A 15,230-nucleotide genomic window follows, 5' to 3' on the forward strand; every position below is an offset into this window, starting at 1 on the left:
GTCAGCAGCCAGCTCAGTCGGGTCAGGCCTCGAGGGCCAATTAGGGGGCTTCATCGTCCCAGTCGGTGCAGCAATCTTATGCTCCTAGGGGTGAGCAGGTTGATCAGAGGTTGTCTGGGCGCGTGTACGCTGTTACCGCGCAGGATCTTGTGCCGGCACCATCAGTTGTGAGAGGTACCTTCTTGTTTTGCAACTCGGTTGCTAGTGTTTTGATTGATACGGGTGCATCTCATTCCTTTGTGTCTGCTGCATTTGCATCTGTTTTGGAGTTGGAGTTAGCGCAGTTAGCATCTCCTATTTGTGTAGTGTCACCTCTTGGGGGTGAATTGATCTTGAAACAAGGTGTCAGGGGTTGTGATATAGAGGTCGACTATCATAGACTTATGTTTCCTTTTGTGGTTATGCCCATGAAGGGCTTCGATGTTATTTTGGGTATGGACTGGTTATCGTCATACCGGGCAGTTATTGATTGCTACCGCCAGAGGGTCACTTGTTGTACCGTGAGCGGGGAGTGTTTTCATTTTCTGGGGGACCGGGTTGGTAGTGTTTTGCCACCGGGGTATGATTCGCGAGGGCGGAGTGAGCTTAGTGGTCTACTTGCTAGCTTTTTGAGTAGTGAGTGTGATGAGACCCAGATTGTGTTGCCACGGGTGGTTTGTGAGTACTCGGACGTCTTTCCCGAGGACCTTGTTGGTTTGCCACCTCACAGAGAGATTGAGTTCTCTATTGACTTAGTGCCCGGCACGGCACCGATTTCTATGGCACCTTATCGTTTTGCCCCAGCTGAGTTAGTTGAGTTGAAGATCCAACTCCAGGAGTTGCTAGATAAGGGCTTTATACGTCCTAGTGTTTCGCCATGGGGAGCACCGGCCCTCTTTGTTAAAAACAAAGGTGGTGCTTTGAGACTTTGCATAGATTACCGGAAATTGAATCGGGCTACGGTTAAGAATAAGTACCCTATGCCTCATATAGATGATCTGTTCGATCAGTTGAAGGGTTCCCGTTGTTTCTCGAAGATAGACTTGAGATCGGGTTATCATCAGTTGAGAGTCAGGGAGGAGGATATTCCGAAGACGGCATTCCGTACGCGGTATGGCCACTATGAGTTTTTGGTGATGCCATTTGGGCTCACCAATGCACCGGCAGTTTTTATGGATTTGATGAACTGGATATTCCGGGAATTTTTAGATCGTTTTGTAGTCGTATTCGTGGACGACATCCTTCTCTATTCACCTTCAGAGGAGAAACACAAGGAACACTTGAGAGTGGTGCTTGAGTTACTTAGAGCCCGTAAGCTCTATGCTAAGTTTGGGAAGTGTGAGTTCTGGCTAGAAGAAGTCAAGTTCTTAGGCCATGTAGTTTCTGGGGAAGGGGTGTCTGTTGATACATCCAAGACTGAGGCAGTGCAAGATTGGGCACAGCCTAAGAGTGTGTTTGAGATCCGCAGTTTTCTGGGGTTAGCTGGGTATTATCGCCGGTTTGTGAAGGATTTCTCCAGGTTAGCTTCACCTTTGACTAGATTGACTCGAAAGGGAGTCAAGTTTGTATGGAGTGAGACTTGTGAAAAGTCGTTCCAGGAGTTGAAAGTTGGACTGACCACCGCTCCAGTCTTGATTATTCTGGAGAGAGGGTTGGGTTATGCAGTCTATTGTGATGCCTCATGAGAGGGTCTGGGTTGTGTGTTGATGCAAGAAGGGAAAGTAGTTGCCTATGGCTTACGTCAATTGAAAATTCACGAGAAGAATTACCCTACGCATGATTTAGAGTTAGCAGCTGTGATATTTGCCTTGAAGATTTGGAGGCATTATCTTTATGGTGAGAGGTTCGAGGTATTCTCGGATCATAAAAGTCTGAAATATCTGTTTACACAGAAAGACTTGAACTTGAGGCAGAAGACGTGGATGGAGTTTATTGAGGATTATGACTTCGAGTTGCATTATCATCCGGGGAAGGCCAATGTGGTGGCCGATGCCCTTAGCAGGAAATCTGTTGGTGACATAGCTAGTATAGCCATCCGGGAATGGGAGATATTAGGTGCACTTGGGGAGTTTGATTTACTTCTGGGCGAATCCGTTGAGGCTGCGGCCTTGTTCTCTGTTGTTGCACAGCCTACACTTGTGACTCGAGTGTTAGAGGCTCATAGGGGTGACCTTGAGGTAGAATCCCTCCGTGAGAAGATTTTCGGTGGGAAGGTTGAGAAGGGTTTGACGGTGTATCCCGACCTTAGTGTGATATACCGAGACCGTCTGTTTGTGCCGGAGTTTTGTTGAGAGGAGGTACTCCGAGAGTTTCATCATTCACGCCTTGCGGTGCATCCGGGAGGCACTAAGATGTATCGGGATTTAGGTCGCCAGTTTTGGTGGCGGGGTATGAAGAGAGATGTGGCAGCTTTCGTGTCTAAGTGCCTTACTTGTCAGCAAGTGAAGGCCGAGCATCAGAGGCCAGCGGGTTTGTTACAACCCTTGCCTATTGCCGAGTGAAAGTGGGAGCATGTCACTATGGACTTCGTTGTAGGTCTCCCGAGGACTCAGCGGGGTAGTGATGCTATTTGGGTAGTTGTAGACCGGTTGACTAAGTCGGCGCACTTTATTCCTATGCGCGTTAGAGATTCAGTCGAACACTTGGCCGACTTATATATTCGGGATATAGTGAGGTTGCACGGGGTCCCAGTGATGATCGTCTCAGATAGAGATCCTCGTTTTACTGCTAGGTTGTGGCAGAGTGCCTTAGGCACTAAGTTGACCTTTAGCACGGCTTATCATCCTCAGACTGACGGGCAGTCCGAGCGTACTATTCAGATCCTTGAGGATATGCTTTGGGGTTGTGTTCTAGACTTTAGTGGGTCGTGGGAGAGGCACTTGCCGTTAGTGGAGTTTGCCTACAACAACAGTTTCCAGTCTAGTATCGGTATGGCACCATTTGAGGCCGTATATGGCCGACCGTGTAGATCTCCTGTTTGTTGGGCCGAGGTGGGCGATGCACCTCTGTTGGGTCCGGAGTTGGTGAGGGAAACGACGGAGAAAGTTGAGCTTATCCGTAAGAGGCTTGTTACAGCACAGAGTCGTCAGAAATCTTATGCCGACCGTAGGAGGAGACCTTTGGTGTTTGAGATGGGTGATCATGTTTTCCTGAAGATATCACCTAGATGGGGATTGATGAGGTTTGGGAAGAGCAGGAAGTTGTCTCCTCGGTTCATTGGTCCTTTTGAGATCCTTGAGAGGATTGGCGAGGCTGCTTATCATTTAGCTTTGCCACCGCAGTTTTCTGGAGTACATGACGTGTTTCACGTCAGTATGCTTCGGAAGTATGAGCCGGATCCATCACATGTGTTGGATTGGACCGATTTAGTGGTTGACGAGGATGTTTCGTATGAGGAGAGACCGGTTCGGGTCTTGGATAGGCGAGACCAAGTTTTGTGAGGCAAAACCATCCCTTTGGTGAAAGTCCTGTGGAAGCATCACGGAGTGGAGGAAGCCACTTGGGAACGTGAGTTGGAAGTCCGTGAGAAATACCCGGACATGTTTATCGATTTGTAATTTTGTATTTAGATTTTGTAATATTGTTGAACTTAAGAGCTTTATATATGTCTTAAGTTGTAAAACATTGAGGATGTTTGGTTAATGGAAATATTATGGAACTTGCCTCATGATGGAAGTTTAGTAACTTGAATATAGTGTATATATTGTTGAATTAGAGTTCTGTCATAAAATTGAATATGATATTGAAAACTGTTGAAATTGAAAGGAAAAATACATAATACTAATGCGGATTGTAATATATGTTGTTTTATATACACATTATGAGACGTTTCTTGATAAGAGATGAAATGACCAGTATTGGGTCAAGTTGTTTACTATTGTATTGTCAAATTATAAAAAAAAAAAAAAAACAAACTGTTTTCAAAAACCTATGCTTAATTTCGGGGACGAAATTCTTTTAAGGGGGGGAGGTTATAGCGACCCCGGTCTTTTCCCATTTGATTATTGTATCCGGACTTAGGTTCCGTATATTCTGTCATTGCATAATTGTTGTTGTCGTCCTTTATTTTCTCATTTGGAGTTATAGGATGTGTTGGGCAGGTTTGTTTCAGGTTGGTTGGGTTCGGAAACCAAGTGTTGCTGTCCAGTTTTTGGGTTGGTCGCTCGAGCGAGGACTTGGTCGCTCGAGCGAGGGTTGTATTTTGTGTCTGGTGGCTCGAGCCAGCTTTTCTTCGCTCGAGCGAACGATGGCGTCTAGTATAGACCTGAGAGAAGTGTTTCTTCGCTCGAGCTAGATTTTATTCGCTCGAGCGAGGATTTCTTGTGTCTGGTCGCTCGAGCGACCAAGGCTTCGCTCGAGCGAACCTGTCCAGTTTAAATACGCAGCAGCGGTTTTTAAAACGTTTTTTTTTTTTACATTCTTTTGATCCTAAAACCCTAGTTCCGAGTTCTCTCTCCCTCTACTCACCTTCTTTCTTAGGTTTCATCACCTTTTAGTGTGTTTCTACCCTAGTTGCTTTATTAAAAAGATAGAGTGAGTCGAGAGCTTCGTTTTAATTTGAGAGTTTGTAGTTTTGGAGCACTTTGGTTTTTGGGTCATCATCTCCGTCTTCTCCATTCGAGTTATTCTCTTCGAGGTAGGGATTTCCTACTCCATCTTATAAGTTTTGTTCTAAGTTTTGGTATTTTGATATGTTGGGGGTACTTTGGTAATTTTGGGAAAAAAAACCCTAGTTGTATTGATAAATTAACTTGTATGATTAATTTAAGGAAATTGGGGAAATATGGTTAAATTCATGAAATTGAGGAATTCATTGATTAAATGGTGTAGTCGGATAATTTAAATCACCCGCCTATTGAATCGTTGATATATTTATTTCCAGTCTAGAAATAACTATTTTGGGCTATCGGTGGAGGATAGTCGTGATTGTTGTAGACATTGAATGTGGATTAGGGATAACTGAAACTAATCACATTGGTTACGTCATTAATTTTGACTATGGAATTAATACAGAAAACACGTGTATTGATTGAGCATTGCATTTGCATATTGTGTGGGAGGAGATAGGGGATGTACTCCACGGTTTAGGGGAAGATAGGGGATGGACCTCTAAACCGGATTTTGTTTGGGAGGAGATAGGGGATGGACTCCATTAGCATCACTATTATGTGTGCTTATTATATTGATGTGTTTTTACATGTCATTGGTACAGCACTAAAATGTGTATCAAACGGGAAGTATGAAGTGTTTTGATATGAGCCTGAGTCTCATTTGTTTGGTTGTTATTGGAAGTAATGTGACTATAATATATATAATTCACTGTTGTAAGTTTGGCCAGGTTCTGAGCCATATTGATAATAATGAAAAGTGAAACGTGTCATTGACATTAGTGTCATGAGACGGTAAAATGATGTAATTGATTATCTTGGTTAACCATCTATTGAATGCTATTGCTTTATTCAATGCTTATATTTGGTTTAGTATTTTTCTACTGGGCTGTGGCTCACCCTTTATGGGAACATCATTTTCAGGTTCAGGTGATAAGCTACCTCCAAGGACTTAGCTTGGAAGGATTTGGCTTTTGGATTCTGAAGACTATCTTTAGTTATTTGTTTTTATTTGATAAATATTCAAGCCTAGGGCTTTATTTGTATTTGAGTTAGAACTCATATTTTTGTGTCCAAGTGTTGGCTTGGAAAGATGTAAGCCAATAGGGCATTTAATTTGATATTACATGTAATGTTTTTATTTAGTAATACTCTGATGAATGAGATAATGAATTGTTTTCTTTTAATATTGCATGTCAATGATATATATAATGGGTTTATTTTGAGGGCGTGACATGTACTCTTTTGGGTGGCACCAAAGGGTGCCATTTTAGATCTAGTTAATTGTTTGTGATTTGATTATGAATTGGCTTAGTAATTAAGATTTGGATTGGCCATCAAGCATTTGATATTTGGCCTAACATCTTAGGCCTAATTTGACTAATTGACTATTGAAATATCAAGCATTTTGTCGTCCTTTAGCCTTCCTAGCACAAAGTTACAATGCTCTATGAATGGATGCCTATCTATCTGCTCTTCTTCCTTTTTCACTCTCTTACAAACAAGGCTACTGTTAATGACACCATCAAGATTCATGTTCTTTCCCCTCCCTATGCTTTTGGCAAAGTTACTATAATGCATGTTTTAATTCTAGTCCATTTGTTCCCTCCATTTCTATTCATCTTTGTTAACGAAACATATGAAGTAATAATATGTCCTTGTTGTTTTTTTTGTATATTATGAAGAAATAATGTTGTCATTATTGTGCGTATTTCTATGTTTCCTTTGCTTCATGATGACCAATTGATTTAAACCAGAGTAGTGAATCAGTTGTTTTGGTTTTCTCCATGCTTGCAGATGGTTTGGGTACAAAAATGAATGAGGAAGGGATTGCTTACTACAACAACATCATTAATGCTCTTCTCGAAAGGGGTATGAAGTCATTTGTTGTTCATTTCTGTCTACTTCCAACAATAATAAATAACTGGCAACTATGATCTTGCAGGCATCTAGCCATTTGTAACTTTATACCACTGGGATCTTCCATTAAATCTTCATGAGTCAATGAGAGGGTGGTTGAATAAGCAAGTTGTGTAAGTACTGTCCTTGTTTGTCATCAAGTAATTGTCTTGTTTCCAAACATCTATATATTAACTAAATAATTTTTCCTCTATTGATGCCACTTGAATATTTGCCCTTGGAAGATGTGAACATACATTGACAGAGCCATATTTGGTTGCGCACCACAAGCTTTTTGGCCCATGCAGAAGTTGTTTTCATATACAGAAAAAAATACTAGGTATGTTGTTTGATGTCATAAATTACTGATTACAAATTTCAGTTTCAAAACACATATTGATGAATTCTCATTTTCATAACACAAAGACTAGTGGCATTATATAAATTTGCAAACATTTTGTAACGCCCTCAAAAAAAAAAAAGACACAAAACCAATCAATATAGACATGCATTGATTTACAAAAGTTCCACATTCTTTTATTCATCAGAGTTCCATAATCAAAAGTATTACATGTTAACAATAAAAGCAAATGCCCTAGAGGCTTACAGCTTTCCAAGTTAACACTTGGTTACAACAAAAGAGTGCTAACTCATTTACACATTAAGCCCTTGGCTTGAATTTACATGTAATACATCAAAAAGAAATAAGACAACAAAAGTGTGTCCGCCTCTAGCCTCCCAAGCTACGTCCTTGGAGGTGGCGTGCTACCTGTACCTGAAAATGATATTCCCATATAGGGTGAGCCACAGCCCAGTAGAAATATACTAAACCAAATATGAACAATGACTAAAAGATTAGCAGTTGATAGATGGCCAACACAGATACTTTCCCTTATCACACTTTACGGTTTCATGACATACAAGTCCATATTACAGTCCATTTTCCATTTCTTTTCAATTCTCAATTTATAACCACGGCTCAGAACCTGGCCAAACAACTCATATGAGACAGTAACTCATATCAAACACTTCCCATTTCATAATAGATAAGCATACTAGCTATATCACACACCAACAGATAAGCATACAAGCTATATCATCACTTCCAAAGATATGCATATGAGCACTATCACACTTCCAATGACAAGCATATGAGCTCTATCTACGGAGTCCATCCCCTATCTCCTCCCAACAACATCCGGTTTAGAGGTCCATCCCCTATCTTCCCCTAAACCGTGGAGTACATCCCCTATCTCCTCCAACACAACACAATGCATATAAACAACAATTATACACATCATCACACAATACATAAATTTAATGTATTCTTTCAATCGTCAATCTCAATGACACATTCCAGTGATTAGTTTCAGTTTGCCTAATCATCATGCATTGTCTACAACAATCAAGACTATCCTCCACCGATAGCCCAAGGCAGTTATTTCTATACAGAAAATAAATGCAACAATGGATATATAATCAACATTCCAACTAGGTGAGTGATAAATAATCCAACTACACCCTTTTATCCCATGACTTCCCAAATCAATTCCTCATTTCTCATAATTAATTATGCAAATTAATTAACCAATGTAATTAGGACATTTTCCATAATTTACATTACAACCCTTTTGTTCCATTTTCATTAATGTCTTAACATTAATTTCACATTTTCCATGCCAAACATGCATCTAGGTTCTATATAGTTAAAACCCCAACTCTTGTGAATTTACACAAAAGCCCCCAAACTTTCACAAAATTACCAAACCAACCCCAACATCTCAAAATACTAAAATTTAAAGACAAAGCTCATAAAGAGGAGTAGGATATCCCTACCTCGAAGTTAGAGCTCGGATGGAGAAGAGACCAAAACCAAAGTGCTCCAAAGACCAAGATTTTCAGATCAAAGCGACGCCCTTGACGATCAACACAACTTTTACAAAAGCCGAAGAGAAGGAGGACACTTTAACTAGATCAAACCCTAGAGAGAAGGGAGTATCTAGAGAGAGAGGCTCCCAAAATGGTTTTTAGAAAAAGTAGGAGAGAGAAAGAAAAGCAAAAAGTGATTTAAAATCACCCAGCGGCTAACTCATATACGTATGACCCGCTCGAGCGGAGAACACGACGCTCGAGCGCCAAGAACAAAACTCTGGACACGCTCGAGCGCAATAAGGCCCGCTCGAGCGCCAAGACACAAGAATAAAGCACTCCCGCTCGAGCGTGAAAACCAGTTTGCTCGAGCGCAAATTTCCACCTCCCAGAACTTACACCCAGAAAGTACTACCCGCTCGAGCGCCAACAAACCCGCTCGAGCGCCACCGCTCGAGCGTAAACAAACCCGCTCGAGCGCAGAAATCACATCTGCAGAAGTTTTGCAGGAACCCGAAATACTGGAGGTGTGCAATACCCGCTCGAGCGCAAGAAGACCCGCTCGAGCGGAATGCCCAAAAACTGAACAACAAGGAATTGAAACCAAGGCCTAACCAACCTGTAACAACCCTGTTCAAAACATCCTAAAACTCAATCATGTGGAATTAAAGGACACAACAAGATAGATACCACTACCAACTTCACGGAACCGAGTCCGAAACACAGCAGAATAGTTAAGGGGCAACCGGGATCGCTATACATTTATAATGTGATCTTGAATTTGATTTGTCTTGTATGCAAGGTTCAAGGTGTCCATCAAGGTTCAAGGTGTAGCTTTCCATCAAAGTGTCCTAAACATTTCCATTTCTTGGGAAACCAACACTAAACATTTCCATTTCTTAAGAAAACAAAATTCTAGTATTTCCACCAAATAAAATAGAAGTTTTTCTAGGAATCCACATTTTGGTACCTGTGTTTTGGGATGGAAAACTTTCCCTCGAGAACACTAATTTTTTCTTTTTTGTTTTGAGCAGCAAAGAACACTAAATTTGGAAACCTGGTTTTTTTTTTTTCTTATTAGGTTTCTTTTATAAGACAAAGCATCAAATAATGTTAGGTGTGTGCCCAATCTTACCCTTCCCAAACACATTAATGTGAATAGGTTGTTTTGTTTGTTCCCTTTTTGTTTGTTTTTAGTTTGTTCCATCACTATTTATTAGGTAAGTATCGTTAGTTTCTTTAAAATTTAGGGAAAATATTTAAAACATCCATCACATTGTCCGGAGACCATCACAGGCACCTTACCCTAGATTAAAAAAACTTGTAATAGCAAGTGGCTCATTGATAGGATGCACGATTAGAGAATTAGAGGCAAAAATGTGAGAAAAAAAAAAGAGGCAAAAATGAGCCATTGGGTTGGCAAAAATACAAAACATCTGCCAATCTACTTGAAGACCATCACGAACATCTCACTCTAGATTAAACAAATTTGTGAGAGCAAGTGGTGCATTGATAGGACGCACAATCAAAGAATTAGAGAAAAAATGTGAGAAAAAAGGCAAAAACGAGCCCCCGAGGGGCATAAATGCAAAACAACTGCCAATCTATCCAAAGACCATCACTGGCACCTCACCCTACATTAAACAAACTTGTGAGAACAAGAGGTATGTCGATAGGACGTACAATTAAAGAATTGTAGACAAAAATGTGAGAAAAAAGGCAAACACGAGCCGTTGGGTGGCAAAAAATCCAAACAGGCCCCGAACCACTGTATGGATGTTACGTGTAGCTTCCTCATGACAAATAGGACCTGTGAGAACAGACTGGACGTAATTAGCACATGTAAGTTGGGAGTTAGAGTAAAAAACGCCTTAAACTTAGTAAAAAATGGTGTTCGGAGGGGAGGCAAAAATGAAAAACAGCCCCCGAATCACCGTATGGATGTCATGGCCAACTTCCCCGTGAAAAATAGGACTTGTGACAATAGACATAATGTAGTTCGCACGTGTAGTTTGGAAGTTAGAGCCGAAAACGCCTTAAACTTAACCAAAAAGGGCGTTAAGGGGAAAAAATGTGAAATAGCCCCCAAACCACCATATGGATGTCACAGTTAGCTTCCCCATGAGAAATAGGACCTGTGACAATAGGCAGAATGTAATTTGCATGTGTAGTTTGGAAGTTAGAGCCGAAAATGCCTTAAACTTAACCGAAAAAGGGCGTTAAGAGGAAAAAATATAAAATAGCTCCCACACCACCGTATGGATGTCATGGTCAGCTTCCCCATGACAAGTAGGACCTGTGACAATAGATGAAATGTAATTCGCACGTGTAGTTTGGGAGTTAGAGCTGAAAACGCATTAGACTTAACCAAAAAAGGGCGTTAAGGGGCCGAAAATGAGAAAAAATTCCCGAACCACCATACAGATGTCACCACCACCTTCCCCATGACAAATAGGACTTGTGACAAAAGACGGAATGTAATTAGCACGTGTAGGTTGCGAGTTAGAGCGAAAAACACATTAAACTTAAACGAACAAGGGCGTTAAGGGAGCGAAAATGCAAAACGACCCCCGAACCACTGTGTGGCTCTCATAAATAGCTTCCCCATGACAATTACGACTTGTGACAACTAAGGAAATGCAATTCGGATCGATAGGTTGGGAGTTATAGCCGAATACGCCTTAAACTTACTCAAAAAAGGGCGTTTCCTGGGAAAAAATTCAAAACAGCCCCTGAACTACCGTGTGGCTCTCATGAACAGCTTCTCCATGAAAATTACGACCTATGACCACTAACGGAATATAATTTGGACCCGTAGACTTGGAGTTAGAGCCAAATACGACTTAAACTTACTCAAAAAAAGGCATTTCAGGGGCGAAAATTCAAAACAGCCCCTGAACCACCATGTGGCTCTCACTGACAGCATCCTCATGACAAATAGGACTTGTGACAATTGACGAAATGTAATCCGGACCTGTAGGTTGGGAGTTAGAGCCGAATACGCCTTAAACTTAGTTGAAAAAAGGGCGTTCCAGGGGCAAAAATTCAAAACAGACCCCGACTCCTCGTGTGGCTCTCACGGACAGCTTTCCGATGATAAATAGGACTTGTGACAACTGACAAAATGTAATATGGACCAGTAGGTTGGGAGTTTGAGCCGAAAACGCCTTAAACTTAGTCGAAAAAGGGCATTCCGAGAGCAAAAATTCAAAACAGCCCCCAAACCACCATGTGGCTCTCACAGATAGCTTCCCCATAACCATTATGACCTGTGACAACTGACAGAATGTAATCCAGACCCATAGGTTGGGAGTTTGAGCTTAAAATGCCTGAAACTTAGTCGAAAAAGGGCGTTCCATGGGTGAAAATTCAAAATAGCCCCCGACCCCTCATGTGGCTCTCACGGATAGCTTTCCCATGACAAATAGGCCTTGTGACAACTGATGGAATGTAATCTGGACCTGTAGGTTGGGAGTTTGAGCCGAAAATGTCTTAAACTTAGTCGAAAAAGGGCGTTTGTGAAAATTGAAAACAGTCCCAGAACCACTGTGTGGCTCTCACGGACAGCTTTTCCATGAAAATTATGACCTGTGACAACTGACGGAATGTAATCCGGACCCGTAGGTTGGAAGTTTGAGCCGAAAATGCCTTAAACTTAGTCAAAAAAAGACGTTTCAGGGGTAAAAATTCAAAACAGCCGCCGAACCACCATGTGGCTCTCACAGACAGCTTCCCCTTGATAAATAGGACTTGTGACAACTGATGAAATGTCATTCGGACCCGTAGGTTGGGCGCTAGAGCCGAATACGCCCTAAACTTAGTCGAAAAAGAGCTTTTCGGGGGTGAAAATTCAAAACAGCCCCTGAACCACCGTGTGGCTCTCATGAACAGCTTCCTCCTGACAATTACGACCTGTTATAACTAACAGAATGTAATTCGGACCCGTAGGTTGGGAGTTAGAGTCAAATACGCCTTAAACTTAATCAAAAAATGGTGTTCCGGGGCCGAAAATTCAAAACAACCCCCGAACCACTACGTGGCTATCACGGGCAGTTTCTCCATGACAAATAGGACTTGTGACAATTGACAGAATGTAATTCGGACCCGTAGGTTGGGAGTTAGAGTCGAATACGCCCTAAACTTAGTCGAAAAATGGCTTTCCAGGGCGAAAATTCATTTAGCCCCTGAACCACCGTGTGGTTCTCATGGACAGTTTCCCAATGACAAATAGGACTTGTGAGAATTGATGAAATGTAATCCAGACCTGTAGGTTGGAAGTTAGAGCCGAATACGCCTTAAACTTACTCGAAAAATGGCGTCTCGGGGAAAAAATTCAAAACAGCCCCGGAACCACCGTGTGGCTCTCATGGACAGCTTCTCCATGACAAATAGGACTTGTGACAACTGACAGAATGTAATCCGAACCTGTAGGTTAGGAGTTAGAGCCGAACACGCCTTAAACTTACTCGAAAAAGGGCATGTCGGCGGCGAAAATTCAAAACAGGCCCCGAACCATTGTGTGGCTCTCACGGACAGCTTTCCCATGACAATTATGACCTATGACAACTGATATAATGTAATTAGGACCTGTAGGCTTGGAGTTTGAGCCGAAAACGCCTTACACTTAGTTGAAAAACTCGTAACACTTAGTTTAAAGAGTGACAACTTTATGAAAATAACATCCAAATATTCTAATAATTGCCTTTATATATTTATAGGATGAAGAAATTACATATTAGATTGATTGTGCAGTTGGTTGGAATAAATATTGCATGATACATATATATATATATATATATATGCTTTTATTTCTAAGAAGACATTTCTCGATTGTTCTACTTTAAATGCATATTAGAACATGTTCCCTATGGTTGATTGAATTAATATTTTGTAACCAATTCTAATGTTTTATTATTTATTTATTTATTTATTTATTTATTTATTTATTTATTTATTTGTAGATGGCTTTGTTGCGTGGACTTGTGGATAATCCCTTTTGGTGTATAGAGAAGAAATTTCACTTTTGTATAGAACTAATATAATACTTTTGTCATTCTCAGCTTTTGTGTAGTTCACTATTACTGATACATAAAACTTTTGGCAATCAACAGATAATGACTGTCATGCTACATAGATCACCTTCTGTCGTGGTACATATATGATCATTTGTCGGCGGACATATATAACCTTTTATGATGGTCTATAGAAAAACTTTTGTCGTGGTACATAGATCACCTTCTATCGTGGTACATATATGACCATTTGTCAGCGTACATATATGACCTTTTGTCATGGTCTATAGAAAAACTTTTGTCATGGTACATATATCACCTTTTGCCGTGGTACAGATTACGATGGTAATTTATACCATGCCAAATGGTAATTTCACTTGGTAGTAAATGTATTTTTTGTATACGGAGGGCTTTGATTTTTGTATGATTCTATATTTTGTATGGAATTATTATTTTAGTTTGGACAATAATTGGTTTGTATGGAATTTGACATTTAAAGTTATTTATTTTTTTGTATATGGATGCAGATTGTGGAATGATTGATAGTATATGTATCATTTTGTTTATATACGTATTACCAAATGCATGGAATATAGACGGGCTGTGGAGAAATTATAATTTTGCGATAAAACATAATATTATGTTTTTAGCGACTAAACAATTAGTAACTAAAAAGAAATTGGGAAAATAGTTTGGGCGGCGAAAAGTTTTGTAGCCAAAAATAAAAAATAAAAAAAAAGACATTTGGCGACTAAAAGTTTTGTAGCAAAAAGAAAAGCAAAGATTTGGCTAGTAAAAGTTTTGTAGCCAAAAGAAAATCAAACATTTGGCAACTAGAATATTTCGTAGCTAAAAACAAAATCCAAAGAATAAAAACACTTTTGCTGACTAAAAATTTAGTAGCAAAAAAATGTGAGACTTTAGGCAACCAAATATTTAGTAGCCAAAATAAGAACTCTTTGTCAACTAAAATTTTAGTAGCAAAAAATGTGGGACTTTAGGTGACCAAATATTTAGTAGCCAAAACAAGAACTCTTTGCCGACTAAAATTTTAGTAGCCAAAAATGTGGGACTTTAGACGACCAAATATTTAGTGGCTGAAACAAAAACTCTTTGCCCACTAAAATTTTGGTAACTAAAAATGTGGGACTTTAGGCGACTAAAATTTTGGTCGCCGAAAATGTACTAATTTAATTTTATGTCCAATCTTTTGGAGACTAAAAATTTAGTTGGAAATTGAGTACATTTGGTGACTAAAATAATTGTAGTCACTAATTAACCTTTACCGGCAATTCTTCGACGACTACTTCTGCGACCAAATAATTTAGTCGCTGAAACCTTTCGGCGACTAAAAATTAACTTTTGGCGACTAAAAATTTAGTCGCCAAAAGTAAAAATTCGTGTAGTGTTGGAGTCTTAGTAATGTGTTTTGAAGTTTAAACAACATTCTGGAAAACCCAAAATTCGTCATTATCCCTCGAGTGAAAAAGTTGTCGCTTGAGCGTAGAATGCAAGCAACCAGCATTTTTGTAAACTATGGGGTCCGCTAGAGCGACCAATGTTGCACCTATTTCAGAAAATTTTGTAAAGCTGTTTCATATTTCGATTTTCGTTCTCTTTCACTTCCAAGCATTTTAGACATGATTTATGGCTCATTGAAGATTAATAAGCTAACAATCAATATAAATTAGTTAATTAAAGAATGAATCATTGATCTAGTAGTTGTAATTGTTTAAGAAGTCAAGTAAGGAATCGGTCTATCGAAACATGACTTAGTAATAAAAGAATATGTGAAATAAGAACCCGGTTCATTTGAATAATAAAGAATAAGCATAATAGAACTTCAGACTACTTGGACAAAAAA

General features: G+C 40.0%; 1 long non-coding RNA gene across 2 annotated transcripts; it reads left to right on the forward strand.

Moving 5' to 3' along the window:
* Positions 1–6,381: 6,381 nt before the first annotated feature.
* Positions 6,382–13,485, forward strand: LOC145805989 (uncharacterized). 2 transcript variants are annotated; one of them, XR_014348380.1, is made up of 4 exons: positions 6,382–6,458; positions 6,532–6,619; positions 6,731–6,825; positions 13,316–13,485. It is a non-coding gene; the product is annotated as an uncharacterized LOC145805989 (long non-coding RNA). The 2 variants fall into 2 exon arrangements; XR_014348379.1 differs by having other exon boundaries at positions 6,532–6,825.
* Positions 13,486–15,230: the final 1,745 nt, after the last annotated feature.

This window comes from Camellia sinensis, chromosome 13 (assembly GCF_055761805.1).
Source record: "Camellia sinensis isolate YWXY chromosome 13, ASM5576180v1, whole genome shotgun sequence".
In the NCBI taxonomy this organism is placed as follows: Eukaryota; Viridiplantae; Streptophyta; class Magnoliopsida; order Ericales; family Theaceae; genus Camellia; species Camellia sinensis.